Source organism: Lissotriton helveticus, chromosome 9 (assembly GCF_964261635.1).
Source record: "Lissotriton helveticus chromosome 9, aLisHel1.1, whole genome shotgun sequence".
NCBI lineage: Eukaryota > Metazoa > Chordata > Amphibia > Caudata > Salamandridae > Lissotriton > Lissotriton helveticus.
Window position 1 is genome coordinate 229,529,766 of NC_136070.1, and position 13,060 is coordinate 229,542,825.

The window sequence follows — 13,060 nt, forward strand, 5'->3', positions numbered from 1 at the left end:
TCCTAGTCAGTGGACGTTCAAAGTGATCCAACATGACAGGGGACTGGACCTCACCTCACCTGGACTGTGCTCAGGTATACGGGGCCCCGCGCTCTCCGTCGGTGCCACCCAACTCGCCTGAGACTTGGGGGAGGCGGCCTCCCCCAAGTGAGGTGAGGTCCAGTCCCCTGTCATGTTGGATCACTTTGAACGTCCACTGACTAGGAGGATGAGTAACTGAATAGTAGGTACAGGTTGTATCGTTCCTACTTTCAAAAAATATTTTTCTTGATTTCACTATTATTGTTTTCAAACACATCTAAACAGTAGCAACTATTTGAGAGCAGTGGCCCTGATGAATGCCAAGGGACTCAGTGCCCGTTAGGCAGAACCATGTTGGCCCATTTTGTGACAGTCATAGTTCCATACTGTTGTTTGCGCTGTTCCTATTTTAATTAGGGGATGTGCCTAGTTTCTATTAAAGTTGTTGTTTAGACATATCACCCTATTTTATAAATCACCACTTTTCTTTTGTGTTGCACTGTATTCTTATCACCTTCATGAGCCATCACAATTAGACCAACACATTGGTAGTTCTAATTCTGACTGTCGACCACATCCAGTACTCATTTTGACTGTGTGGCATGAGGTCTAGATGATCCAAGGACCCGCCTGGTCACAGTGTGAAATGACCAAATGATAGGACTGATCACTTGGTGTTTTGATGGTTATTCACAAATAATATGTGTACTGGATCTAGTCTGACCAGTTCTCCTTCGATATCATCACTCTTGTGTGACTTACACATTTGTTCTCTTCTCTTTGCACATTGCTGTATGGTGACTTTAGCACCAACTGTCATAAAGACAGACTTGACAGTCCAGCCAGCCAATTGCTTGGCTCATAGACCTCCTAGGTTCTTGTTTGTTACTTAAACATTTCACCGTGACAAAGCTTAGTAGACTGTTGTCACAGAAACATAGGAAAGCACACAAAGAAAATGGCCGCTGACGTCTTACGTCACACGTGACACAACGTAACAGGTAACTGTTAGAGCTTCAAAAGATGTATTGACCAAGGAAAGCGCTTGATCCAACCTTTATTTTCCAAAATCCAATCTTTACTTTTCCAAATGCGGCAAAAAAACAAAACAAAGAAGCACTCGGGAATATAACGCTGCTCCGTGCCACCTTTCAAGCAGACAACGCATCTGTCAAAGGACATATACGCCAATGTGAAAACAACATAAACTCAGATAAACTAAAAAGAGGTTGTCGTCGTAAAACAATCACCCGCTGGTGCAATCAAAGCACAAAATAGTGAAGCTGCCGCAGGTGCAATCAAAAGACGAAGTGAAAGTTCAAGTAAAATACCTTAGAAATAAGTGAACGCTGTCTAAAAAATTCTTCTGTTTAAATTCTTCTGCAGAAAATCCCGATCGTCGCTAAATTGTGAAGTAATCCAGTAGTCAGGGTTCATGAAGAACATGAAGTTTAATCGCAACTGACAGCTTATACATCCACAGTACACGAAGAACAATCTTCCTCCGCCCAACTCCCACTAACAGAATGTCCGCCCCAGAGAAAACATAACATTCTGATGGTAATGTTCTAACTGAGAATACTACAGGAACCAGGGCAGGAGGGCTAGAGAAGGAAGAAACACAAGATCTGAATTTGTGATCCAGAATGCCCTAACATTCCCTCTGAGGCAAGACCACCACCTGTTTTGCAGAAAACAGTACATTTAATGTGAAAAGCTGGTTTATATGTTAAACAACAATAGCAATATATGAATATAGATGTACTCCCTCACTGTAGGCTAGAGGAGGAGCTTCACCCATAGCACAAGTATGAATGCTACTACAGAGGACCCAGAAAAAAGTGAGGCACGAAGGAGCAGCAAGTCTTCCTAAACTGGAATAGGTGGAACAGGATGAAGGATTCAAGAGGGGGCAGTAAAGGAACCCAAAGGAGGATTCAATAAACAGGGAATGTGCACATGGAGGTAAGTCGGCGAAGGAGCCCAACAAGACGACGCTAAGTTGATTTGGTTTGAACTGTTTTTCTACGATCACTGCTGTGTTGGACCCAAAGTAATACACCTCTGCCATCTTGGATAGGGAAGGCCTCAAGGAAAAGGAACAGGAATGGTTATACTGCTTTTATAAGTACCATCCGCAAAATGTACTTACTTACAACAGTCAGTCAATGTAAGCTTTAAATTAATGTAGTAAAGTCAATGTGAAACTGCTTCTTTTGGCATCTGTAAATTATGCCGCTCTCCTTTTTAAATTATACGAGGAATACGTCTTCTTTGCAATTAATTAAGGTTAGATGTACCTACATTCATATAGTTTCACTCAGACTAGAGTTTGTTTTATATATGTCACAGCCAGTTAGGGGCCTCAGAGTAAACAGTAGGATAATGTGAAATCTCTGCTATGCTAGTATTATTTTGTGGTACACTTTGTTAGACCTGGCATCTGTTGGCGTGTTTCCAGTCTTTTTGCTTTATGACCTCCCGGTTTTGACTGGTTTTGTGTTTCTGTGCACTTTCTTACTGCTGTCCAGTGTTAAAATGCAAGTTCTCCTATTGTAAATTATATTATGGATTGGTGTTGACATGATTGCCATATTTAATTTACTGGTAAGTCCCTAGTAAAGTGCTCTGAGAGTGCCAGAGCCTGTTAATCAAATGCTGCTAGTGGGTCTACAGCACTAATTGTGCCACCCACACGAGCAGCCTTTTAAAAGGTTCTCAGAACTTCCACTGCAGTGTCTGCGCGCATTATTTACTGCCATGTCGACTTGACAATTTCACCTACTTGCCCATCCCTAACATTCCCTGTTACTGCATGTAAGTCACCCCTAAGGTAGGCCCAATGTACCCCTATGGGCAGGGTGCAGTGTATGTGACAGGTAGGACATGCCATGGTGTGTGTGACATGCCCTGATAGTGAAATACAGTGTATTTCGTTTTTTCACTATTGAAAGGATATCTGTCCCATAGGATAGAATGGGAGTTTACTTATAATATCTTATAAGCATAATTTCCCATTCGGACAAGGAAGGAAGATGGAGTTTAGTATGTTTGAACACAGAATATAAAGACGCACCTTTTAATAAAGACACATTTTATATTGTGTGTTTGAAAATACCACTTTTAGAAAGTAGGTATTTTCTTGCTTGGGCATCATATTTGCCTCTGCTGGTTTGTGGATTTACTGTCAGCTTTGGTGTGACGGGCTGAGGATGTGCATTCTCTTCACACAGCCAATGGGGGCGATCAAGGTGTGTCCTGCCTCTCCTGGATGAGTCAGGGCTGGGCTGAATAGACCAGGGCTGCATTTAGAGTAGTGGGAGGAGATTTCCTGACACCTGAATGGGCCTGGTCTGCCTTGAACAATGCTGTTTCCATCTCCTTCTGGGAAGCTGGGCTAAAGAGGACCAAACTGGTTTGGACTAAGAACAGACACTCTCTGCCTGAGAGAACAAAGAGAAATGCAGTATAATTATTAGGGCCTAGACCCCAGAACTTTAGAACTTGCTGGAATCAAGGGACCTGCCAAGAAGAAGAGCTGGAAGAATTGCCAGGATTACTGCTCCTTTGCTGTATTATTGTTTTGCTGGGTTGGCCTGCAGTTGTTGCTTCTGCTTTGGGCAGTGTGAGGCCTGGACTGAACTTTCTCAACTTGTTGCTGAATATCTCCAAGGGCTTGAAGTAGAGCCTGCCCCCTGTTCTGAAGTCTCAGGGACCGCAAAGACTTTACTGACCTCTGGGTACTGCCTCTGGAACCATGGTTTCAGTTGCCACAGAAGAGGGAAGCAACCGACTCAGTCACCGACTCTGTTGCTGGCTCTTTGCCCAGAAGGCACTGCAGAGGGTACTGCCTCATCTCACACAACCCTGGCCTAACCGACGACGATGGCTCCCACCACCGCCACCAAGCCACTGCTTGCACCGTGACATGTGGCCACCGCACTCCGCACCGCCTCACTTCACTACGCCGCCCTGGTCTCACTGACGCGGTCGCTGCTTGTTGACTTCGACACCCTTGACTGCAGATTACCTTGGAGGGCCTGCTCGTAAGTCTCACGACACACAACACCCCGTCCCACACCGCAGTCCAGATGGACTGACACCAGCTTCCCACAGCTGGCACTGTTGCCTGCACCATGATCTGTCAGCACCGCCTTCTCTCCGCACCTCTCAACCCTGGTCTCACCGACGCCGCTGCATGACGTTCACCAAGCCGTTGCCTGCAGTGCCGACAGCACGACCGACATGGTCGATTGGAACTGTTGGATTCTGTTGTTTTCAGCGCCGCGGTAACACCGGACGGAGCTACTGACTTCAAGGAACTGCGTTTTTAAGTTTATTCTTGCATAGTGCATATTTTTAAGAACTGTACGTTGGATTTGAATCGTTTTTGGCCTTGTTTTAAATATATAAAGTATTAGATACTTTTCTGAACGGGTCTGGTGTCCTACAGTACTGTTTTCACTGTCTTACAGTTGATTATGTGCAAATGCTTTAAACACTGCTTCTGAGATAAGCCTGACAGCTCATGCCAAGCTACCAAGGGGGTGACTAGGGGTTATTTCAGTAGAGTACCCCCCTTACCCTTAATAGAAAGAAAGGTCTCTACTTGGACAAATGTGCAAACCATTGGCAACTAAAGACCCCCATTTTTAACACCCTTTTTATGTGACATTCTCAAATGTGAGAAATTAGGTTAATAGTTGATGGGGTGGGGTGAAACTCTACTATAGCAACAGCCACAATCCTTCTCAAGGTGAACTACAATAAGTCACTAAATAAACCTATGCTTAACTTTCTAGTAGCTTTGCACAAAAACAGTCAGGCTTAACATGGAGGCAATGCATAAAGTATGTTTATGCAGTCCTTAAACAGTAATAAAGTAAAAACACAGCACAAGAATAATCCCACACCAATATAAAATAGAGTAAATTATAATAAATTATTTGACACCAAAATGAAAAAAATTACATCAGTAGAAGCGGAGTTATACTTTTTTAATTTCAACGTGTAAAATATTCCCTAAAAGATCAAAGGCCAATCTCTTGTTATGCAAGACTGGCACAAAGTTGAAAGTTATGGCCAACCATAATGCATCACGGTCCGGATACCCAAAGTAGATTAGGCCCAGTCTCTGCTCACCTTTGTACTTAGAAGTTTTTGAGAACAATTCAGTGGGGCAAGGCAGCCAGCGGCGTCCGAGGAGAAGGCGTTGTCATCAAGGAGACGCTGGACGGAGTCACAGTGTTCAGACCTAGTCACTTTTTTGGAACTTGGAAATCTCCAGTGGGACGAAGCTGCAGGCTGTAGCCAACGAGGGCTCCACAAGGCTGGATACCCCTTGTGTGAAGAGCCATTGAGCAGGATTTGCTGCTGCAGAGCACACCGTAGTGAGAGCTGCCATGATTTCAGGTCGACTGGCGATGCACCTTGGGTGGGCAGGTAGGTCTCCTTTCAGTTCTTAGAGCACTTTTTGGCAGAAAATTCCCAAGTTTTTGATTTCGGCTATCTGGCCACCTTTAGCACCACTTCCAATGGTCCAGGACTGGAGGTGCACACCTTGGAGGCCCAGGACTCACCCAGGCTGGTTCTAGGTGTGGTTTCAAGATGGTTGGAGCCTTTTCTACTTCTTAGGCTCTGATCAGGAAGCCAGCTAACTACCCCTTGTAGTTAATATGGAAGTCCTGGGTTCAAGCAGAAAAGCAGGTCTGAAACAGCAGGGCAGTTCTCTTAAGTACACAGGCCACAGGCAGCAGGACAGGCCTCTGTAAATCCTCCACAGGCCCAGAAGTGGAGTCACAAGTGGGTCTGAGGATCCTACTTGTATACCTGATGCCAGCTTTAAAGTGGAAGAAACTTCTGGTGTCCCTCCCCCACCCACCTTCAGAAGTGTTTGGGATTTCCTGCCTCCCTGCTCTGGGTCCAGTCTGTCTGCAGTTACAATAGGCTAGTGGGGAGACGTTTGTGTGTGAGCTGAGGCAGTGTCTTTGAAGTAAAAGTAGGTTGTGCACAGCTCCATCCCCCCTCTCCCCGAACCTGCTTTGGGTGGCCACCCTGTCAACACCCAGACCCTCTATTGTGTGGCTGTCTGAGAGGAATACACAAAGGCCAACTGAGAACTAAACCTAGTCATGTGACCCAGGAAACAGATTGCAGGCACCAAATGGTTAGGAGAAGAAAATACACACTTTCTAAAAGTGGCATTTTCAAACTTGTGACCTAAAATCCGATATTAGCATTAAACAGGATTTTAAATTAAAATTTCATAGACACCAAACATTCTGCTACCTGCTCCCAAACAAAAGATACCACTTATTGAATGGGTAACCCAATGTTAATCTATGGGAGAGGTGGGCCTCACAGTAGTAAAATACGAAATTAGGTGTTTTCACTACCAAAAACATGTAAAACTTAAAAGTACATTTTCAACTTTTTAAATACAATGCACCCTGTCCAATGGGATGTTTAGGACTTACCTTCGAAGTGCCATATATTTAACAAAAAATGAGTTTTAGGCGAGGCAAGGGATTTATATTACTATTGGACAAAAGAGGGCCTAAGGAGATTTATAGACCTGCAGAGGACGACTCCTCTTTACCATAATCAAAAAACACAAATAAGGCCCCTAAGTCTGAGTGATATGGAGGAGTGCCCCTTTTATAGGACGGTTTCCCTCATTCACCCAAAGGTGGCATGCTTCATCATAGGGTAACCTCCTTGCATTGTATACATAGTTTTAATGTGGGCACCAATGCCCTCTCTGAGAGAGAAGAGCTCAGGGATGTTTTCAATGTTAGAAAGAGGTATCCTAAAACCTATAGATGAGCAGGGTGTGGTGAGGAGTGAAAAAGAAAGAGTGTGTGTGAGATAAAACTAACTCCAAGGTACGCCAATAACTTCATTGGGGCGTCCTAAGGTCAGGATTAAAAACAAACCTAAAACAGGAGGGTATTCAACCTGTCATAGAACAGTGACTCCTCCACATCATTCAAACCCAGGGGCTTTATTTGTGGTAAGGGATTTATATTGCCAAGTCCAATCGGCACCTGCACACTGCAGATAGGCTACAATAGCTGTTATGGGACATATTGTAAGGGGCTCTTTAAGTGGGTGACACAATACTTGCTGCAGGCCTACTAGTGGCGTTTAATTTACCAGCCCTGGGTATATGGTATACCAATTTATGAGGGACTTATAAGTAAATTAAATATGCTAATCAGTGTAAGTCAATTATGCCATGTCTTGGGTAGAGAACAAGCACTTTAGCGCTGGTAAGAAGTGCTAAAGTGCACGGAGTCCTAAAGGCCAACAAAAATGGGTTCAGAAAACAGGAGGGGTGAAGGCAAAATGTTTGGATATGACACTGCAGAGAAGGCCAAGTACAACACCAAAACTACACTATCACAGATGACGGGTTACTAATGGTCGGTGATCCATACAAATCATCAGCATGCTACATTGTGTAATTACTTAGCATACGTGGCAAAAAGTTAGTGTGAGCACATAGGAGCACCACAAATTATCAGAACACTAGCGGCTCCTGTTTGCGATGCTTGTGTTTTGTTGTTTTTTTATACATTTTTTTATTTAAAGAAAGAAAGGGCACAATCAAGGTATCACTTTACACGTTACATTCGCATGATCTATTCCATTTACGTACATGTAATGTTTGCAGTCATATATGCACAGTACATATAATCAGTTCATTCAAAGTGTCATTTAGACATCATTACCTTCAGCATTATTGCCTCCCCTCATTAAGGGCCATATTAGGATGGCGGACGGACTTGCGTCCGTCCACCACCCCCGAGGAAGAGGGACCGTCCGCATGGGCAGCGGCGGTCCCTCCATGGCAATTAGGATGTGACCGCCACCCTGGCGGTCACATCCTCTACATTTAACATTGCGGCGGATGCTGCTTCAAGCAGCACCCGCCGCAAGGTTAAGAAATGCATGTTTTCCTTTGCATGCACGAAGCGGCAGGCACCGCGTGGTGCCTGCCGCTTCGTGCACGCAAAGGCAGGGGGGTACCATAGGTACCCCCCATGTGCAACCCCCACCCCCCCTTCACCCCTGGGGGCCCACAACGGGCCCCCTAACAAAAGACCGTATGCCTTTCCACGGCAGAAATGCCGCCGTGGAAAGGCATACAACCGCTGCCATCCTAATATGCCTGGCGGTGTCTGATAGACACCACCAGCCATGTTAGAGCTTTTCCGCCGAGGCCGGAAGGCGACCGCGGCGGGAAAGCTGCGGACATAAAAAATATCCCCCCGCCATCCTAATCTGACGAGGGTATTTCTTCAGTCCGCAGCGGTTAATCCGCATCCTCCGGCCCGGCGGTGTCTTCCGCCGGCCCGGAGGATGCGGATTAACCGCTATCATAATCGGCCCCTAAGTTGTCTTCTTGATTAATTGATGGTAGTTCGCAAATATCTCCCCTATAGGTATTCCATTTTCCCCATTTTTTTCTCAATTTTCTGGGGCATCCCCTGTGTAGGTACACTGTTTTTTCCACCACCATCACTGTGCCCACGTCTTTACACGAAATTGCTAGGGTAGGGGTAGCCGCCCCACCCCAATGGCGGGCGATGTTTCTTTTGCTATCATGGTACCCAGAGTGGCCCAGGTCTGTTGTATTAAATGTAGGTCTGTTACATCCCAAATATTAAGTAAACAACATTTGGGCTCCCTTGGTACTGAATATCCACTCACCCTCGTGATCAGGGACATGACTTCCTCCAAGTATCTCATGACCATGGGGCAATCCCAGATCATATGGAAGAATGTACCAATCTCCCTATATCCTCTCAGACATAGCAGGCTTTCAATTTTACCAATTTTGCAGAGGGTAGTTCTAGTGTAGTAAATTCTAGGAAGAATTTTAAGTTGTATTAGCCGTAGTTTAGATGTGATCGCTACCTCTCTGGGGGAAGAGAGCGCCTCCAGCCATTCTGTGTCATCCAGTTAGCCCACTTCATCCTGCCACTTATTTTTGAGCTTTCTCATCAGGTCTGACATATTATTAATACTTTTTTTGTATGTTAAGGAGATTGCTTGTTTATCTAAGTAATCTGTCAATAATCTGTCCTCTAATGGGGACGCTTCTGGCAGGAGGGTGTTTGGGGAGTACTGCCTCAAGGGCATGTTTGATCTGTTGATAGCGAAAATGTTCGGTTGGCGCCAGCTTGTATCTTATTTGGAGATATGTGAACGTGATCATGTTTCCCTTCATCCAGAGATTGCCAACATTCCATATCCCAATGAGGTCACAGTTGTGGAAGCCTTTGCTTTTTTCTAGTCTCCCCAGCTTGTCCGTAACCCATAAGGGTGTCGCTTGTGTGAGGGTGTCATGCAATCCTAGTTTTTTATGCACTCATTTTCATGTTTGGAGTGTGTGGTGCGTCGGACCAGTAGTGAATGGGTCTTATTGTAGAGAGCTCGGTGCAGTCCCGTCGGTCCTAGCTGTAGTCTGTCGAGGGCATAGGCAGGGTCTGTGTAGGGGACATGTATCCATTGGTTCATCACAGTTAGTTGGGAGGCCCAATAACAACATTGTATATTAAGGAGTGCGATGCCACCATCGTACCAGGAGCGATACAGTTTGACCATAGCTATGCGGGCTTGCTTGTGGTCCCATAAGAGTTTAGTCACTTCTGCTTCGATGGCCCGGCAGTATGTTTGCGGGACTGGAAAAGGCATGTTTTGGAGGGCGTAAAGGAACCGGGCGAGAGCCATCATTTTAAAAAGGGCCGCTTTCCCTTGCAGCGACAATGGTTGTGATTGCTAATGTTTAGTGTCTTTTTGAAGGCGTTTGAAAGGGGCTTGGAGATTCAAGGTCATAAATAATTCCAGGTCTCAGGTAATGTGGATCCCTAGGTATTTGAAAGTATCGTCTACTACTTTTACTGCGGAGCCGGTTGGGAGAAGTGGGGGAGGTCCCCTCAGGATGTACAAGACCGATTTTGTCCAGTTATTTGTATACCCTGAGTATCGGCCGTAAGAGCTACAAATATCTAGAAGACAAGATAGTGAGCATTGCAGGGAGGCCATATTCAAGAGGATATCATCTGCATACAATGAAATGCGGTCTTCCAGGTCTTCAGTCCATTTAAGTCCCCCGGATTCCTAGGTCTTGATGAACCCAGGCCGCCAAAGGCTCCAGAACTAAAGCAAAGAGAAGGGGCGATAGCAGGCATCCCTGTTGTGTGCCGCAGTGTAATGAGATCTCCCACTCAAAAAGAACAATTGATGGACAGACTGCACAACAATGTCATACATTCACTTCAGTACAGAGATCTGGGCCTAAATCCATTGTTTTTGCTCACCATGCCATTCCAGTTTGGACCCAGCCATATGCAAATCAGTCTTGACCCTGCGCCCAATGGGAACAGTTCAGCCCGAAATGCCAGGCCAGGTCCTCCCTGGAATGGAAACAAGAATCCTAGGACCGGTTTCGGACTTTCAGCCCTCATCAGCCAGGATAGTTTGAGTCCAGTGGCATGGAGAGCACGGGACCCACGTCTGGGATTACCCGTCCCACTTGGGGTGACAAATGCAAAAAGAACAAATGGGCAGAATGCAGAACAATGTCATACATTCACACCAGTACAGAGATCTGGGCCTAAATCCATCATTTTTTTGCTCACCATGCCATTCCAGTTTGGGCCCAGCCATATGCAAATCAGTCTTGACCCTGCGCCCAATGGGAACAGTCCAGCCCGAACTGCCAGGCCAGGTCCTCCCTGAACTAGAAACAAGCATCCTAGGACCGGTTTCGGGCTTTCAGTCCTCATCAGCCAGGATAGCATGAGTCCAGTGGCATGGAGAGCACGGGACCCACGTCTGGGCATACCCGTCCCACTCTGGCTGACAAATACAAAAAGAACAATTGATGGACAGAATGCAGAACAATGTTATACATTCACCCCAGTGCAGAGATCTGGGCCTAAATCCATCGATATTTTGCTCACCATGCCATTACAGTTTGGACCCAGCCATATGCAAATCAGTCTTGACTCTGCGCCCAATGGGAACAGTCCAGCCCGAACTGCCAGGCCAGGTCCTCCCTGGACTGGAAACAAGCATCCTAGGACCGGTTTCGGGTTTTCAACCCTCATCAACCAGGATAGCTTGAGTCCAGTGGCATGGAGAGCATGGGACCCACGTCTGGGCATGCCTGTCCCACTCGGGGTGACAAATGCAAAACGAACAATTGATGGACAGAACGCAGAGCAAGGTCATACATTCACCCCAGTACAGAGATCTGGGCCTAAATCCATCTTTTTTTCCCTCACCATGCCATTCCAGTTTGGATCCAGCCATATTAAAATCAGTCTTGACCCGGTCTGGACTGTTCCCATGAGACACAGGGTCAAGACTGATTTGCATATGGCTGGGTCTAAACTGGGATGGCATGGTGAGCAAATGAACAATGGATTTAACCCAGATCTTTTGATTGTGGGAGAATGTTTGCATTGTCAGCATTCCGTCCATCATTTGTCCACTGGATTCAAGCTAGCCTGGCAGAAGAAGAGTGACATACCCTGAAACGGGTCCCAGGATGCTTTTTTCCGGTCCAGGGAAGACCTGGCTTTGGCAGTTGCGTCTGGACTGTTCCCATGAGACACAGGGTCAAGACTGATTTGCATATAGCTGGGTCTAAACTGGGGTGGCATGGTGAGCAAAAGAACAATGCATTTAACCCAGATCTTTTGACTGGGGGAGAATGTTTGCATTGTCAGCATTCCGTCCATCATTTGTTTGCTGTAACAAAATCTCTCTCGACCTTCGTCCATTGGCTACTATTTGGGCTACTGGGTCAGTGTATAGTAAGCGGACCCAGGAGCAAAATTTTGGTCCGAAGCCCAGTTTGGGGAGAACAGCAAAGAGGAACGGCCACTCGACTGTATTGAAGGCCATGTGGGCATCTAGAGATAGCACCACGGCCTCTTCCTGGATAATATGACTACGTCCAAGCACATTATGTAGGCACCGATTGGTCCGGATGTATCAATTTTGCTAGGTGTGGTGTGAGTCTGTTAGCTAAGGCTTTAGCCAATATCTTGGCCTCGGCGTTGGGATCAGCAATATAGGCCTGTAGGAGGAACAGCCCTGCGCTGTTTTTTCCGGGTTTATGGATGGCCACTATTGTCGCAGTCCTCTGATCACGGGGTAGCTCCCATGTTTCTAAACAGTCTTTGTAAATTGCCGCCATGTGTGGTGTGAGTGATGTCACATTACGCTTATACCACTCGATTGGGATACTGTTCGGTCCCAATGCTTTACCGGACTGTAATTTGTTGATTGACATCACAATTTCATCAGCGGAAAGTTCACCTTCTAGGGTCTGGGCCTCCACTTCTTCCAATTGAGGAAGTTTGATATCTCGGAGGAACTCCTCAGCGTCAGCTTGCACGAGTGTGATTGTGGAGGAATAGACCTTTCCGAAGTGGTCCTCTAATAGGTCCACTATACACTCAGAATCTCGAGTCAAACCACCCATGGGTAGCCGAAGTTCCGCCACCCATCTGTCCACCTTTTCTTTTTTGTCGAGCTAGGCCAGGAGTTTTCCGGCCTTGTCCCCAGTCTCGTAAATGGAATGGTGGGTTTTGGTGAGATGCGCTTTCGCTGCGTCTCAGAGAAATTCCTTGTATTCTTGTTTCTTTAACTGCAGGAGATGGGCATTAGCGTCCGATGGGTCCTGACTGTGGGAGCTCTCCAGCTCCTCTACTTCTTTTTCTAAAGTCTCTATAGTTTTAACTTTTTGCCTCATGTGGTGGGTGATTAGTAAAGTTGCTTGCCCACGGAGCACTGTTTTGTAGGCTTCCCAGAGGATGGTTGGGGAAGAAACGGAGGATACATTTTCAGTGAAATAGTACTTAGTGCTGTCAGCTAGCCCCCTTCCTATCTCTGGAGACTTCAAATACCCAGGATATATAGGGAATATACGGTTCTGTGCTGTAGAGTACCAAGTGCAGAGGGCGCTAATCAGGGAATGGTCAGAAATGCCTCTTGCTAAATGAGTTACTGTGTGAAA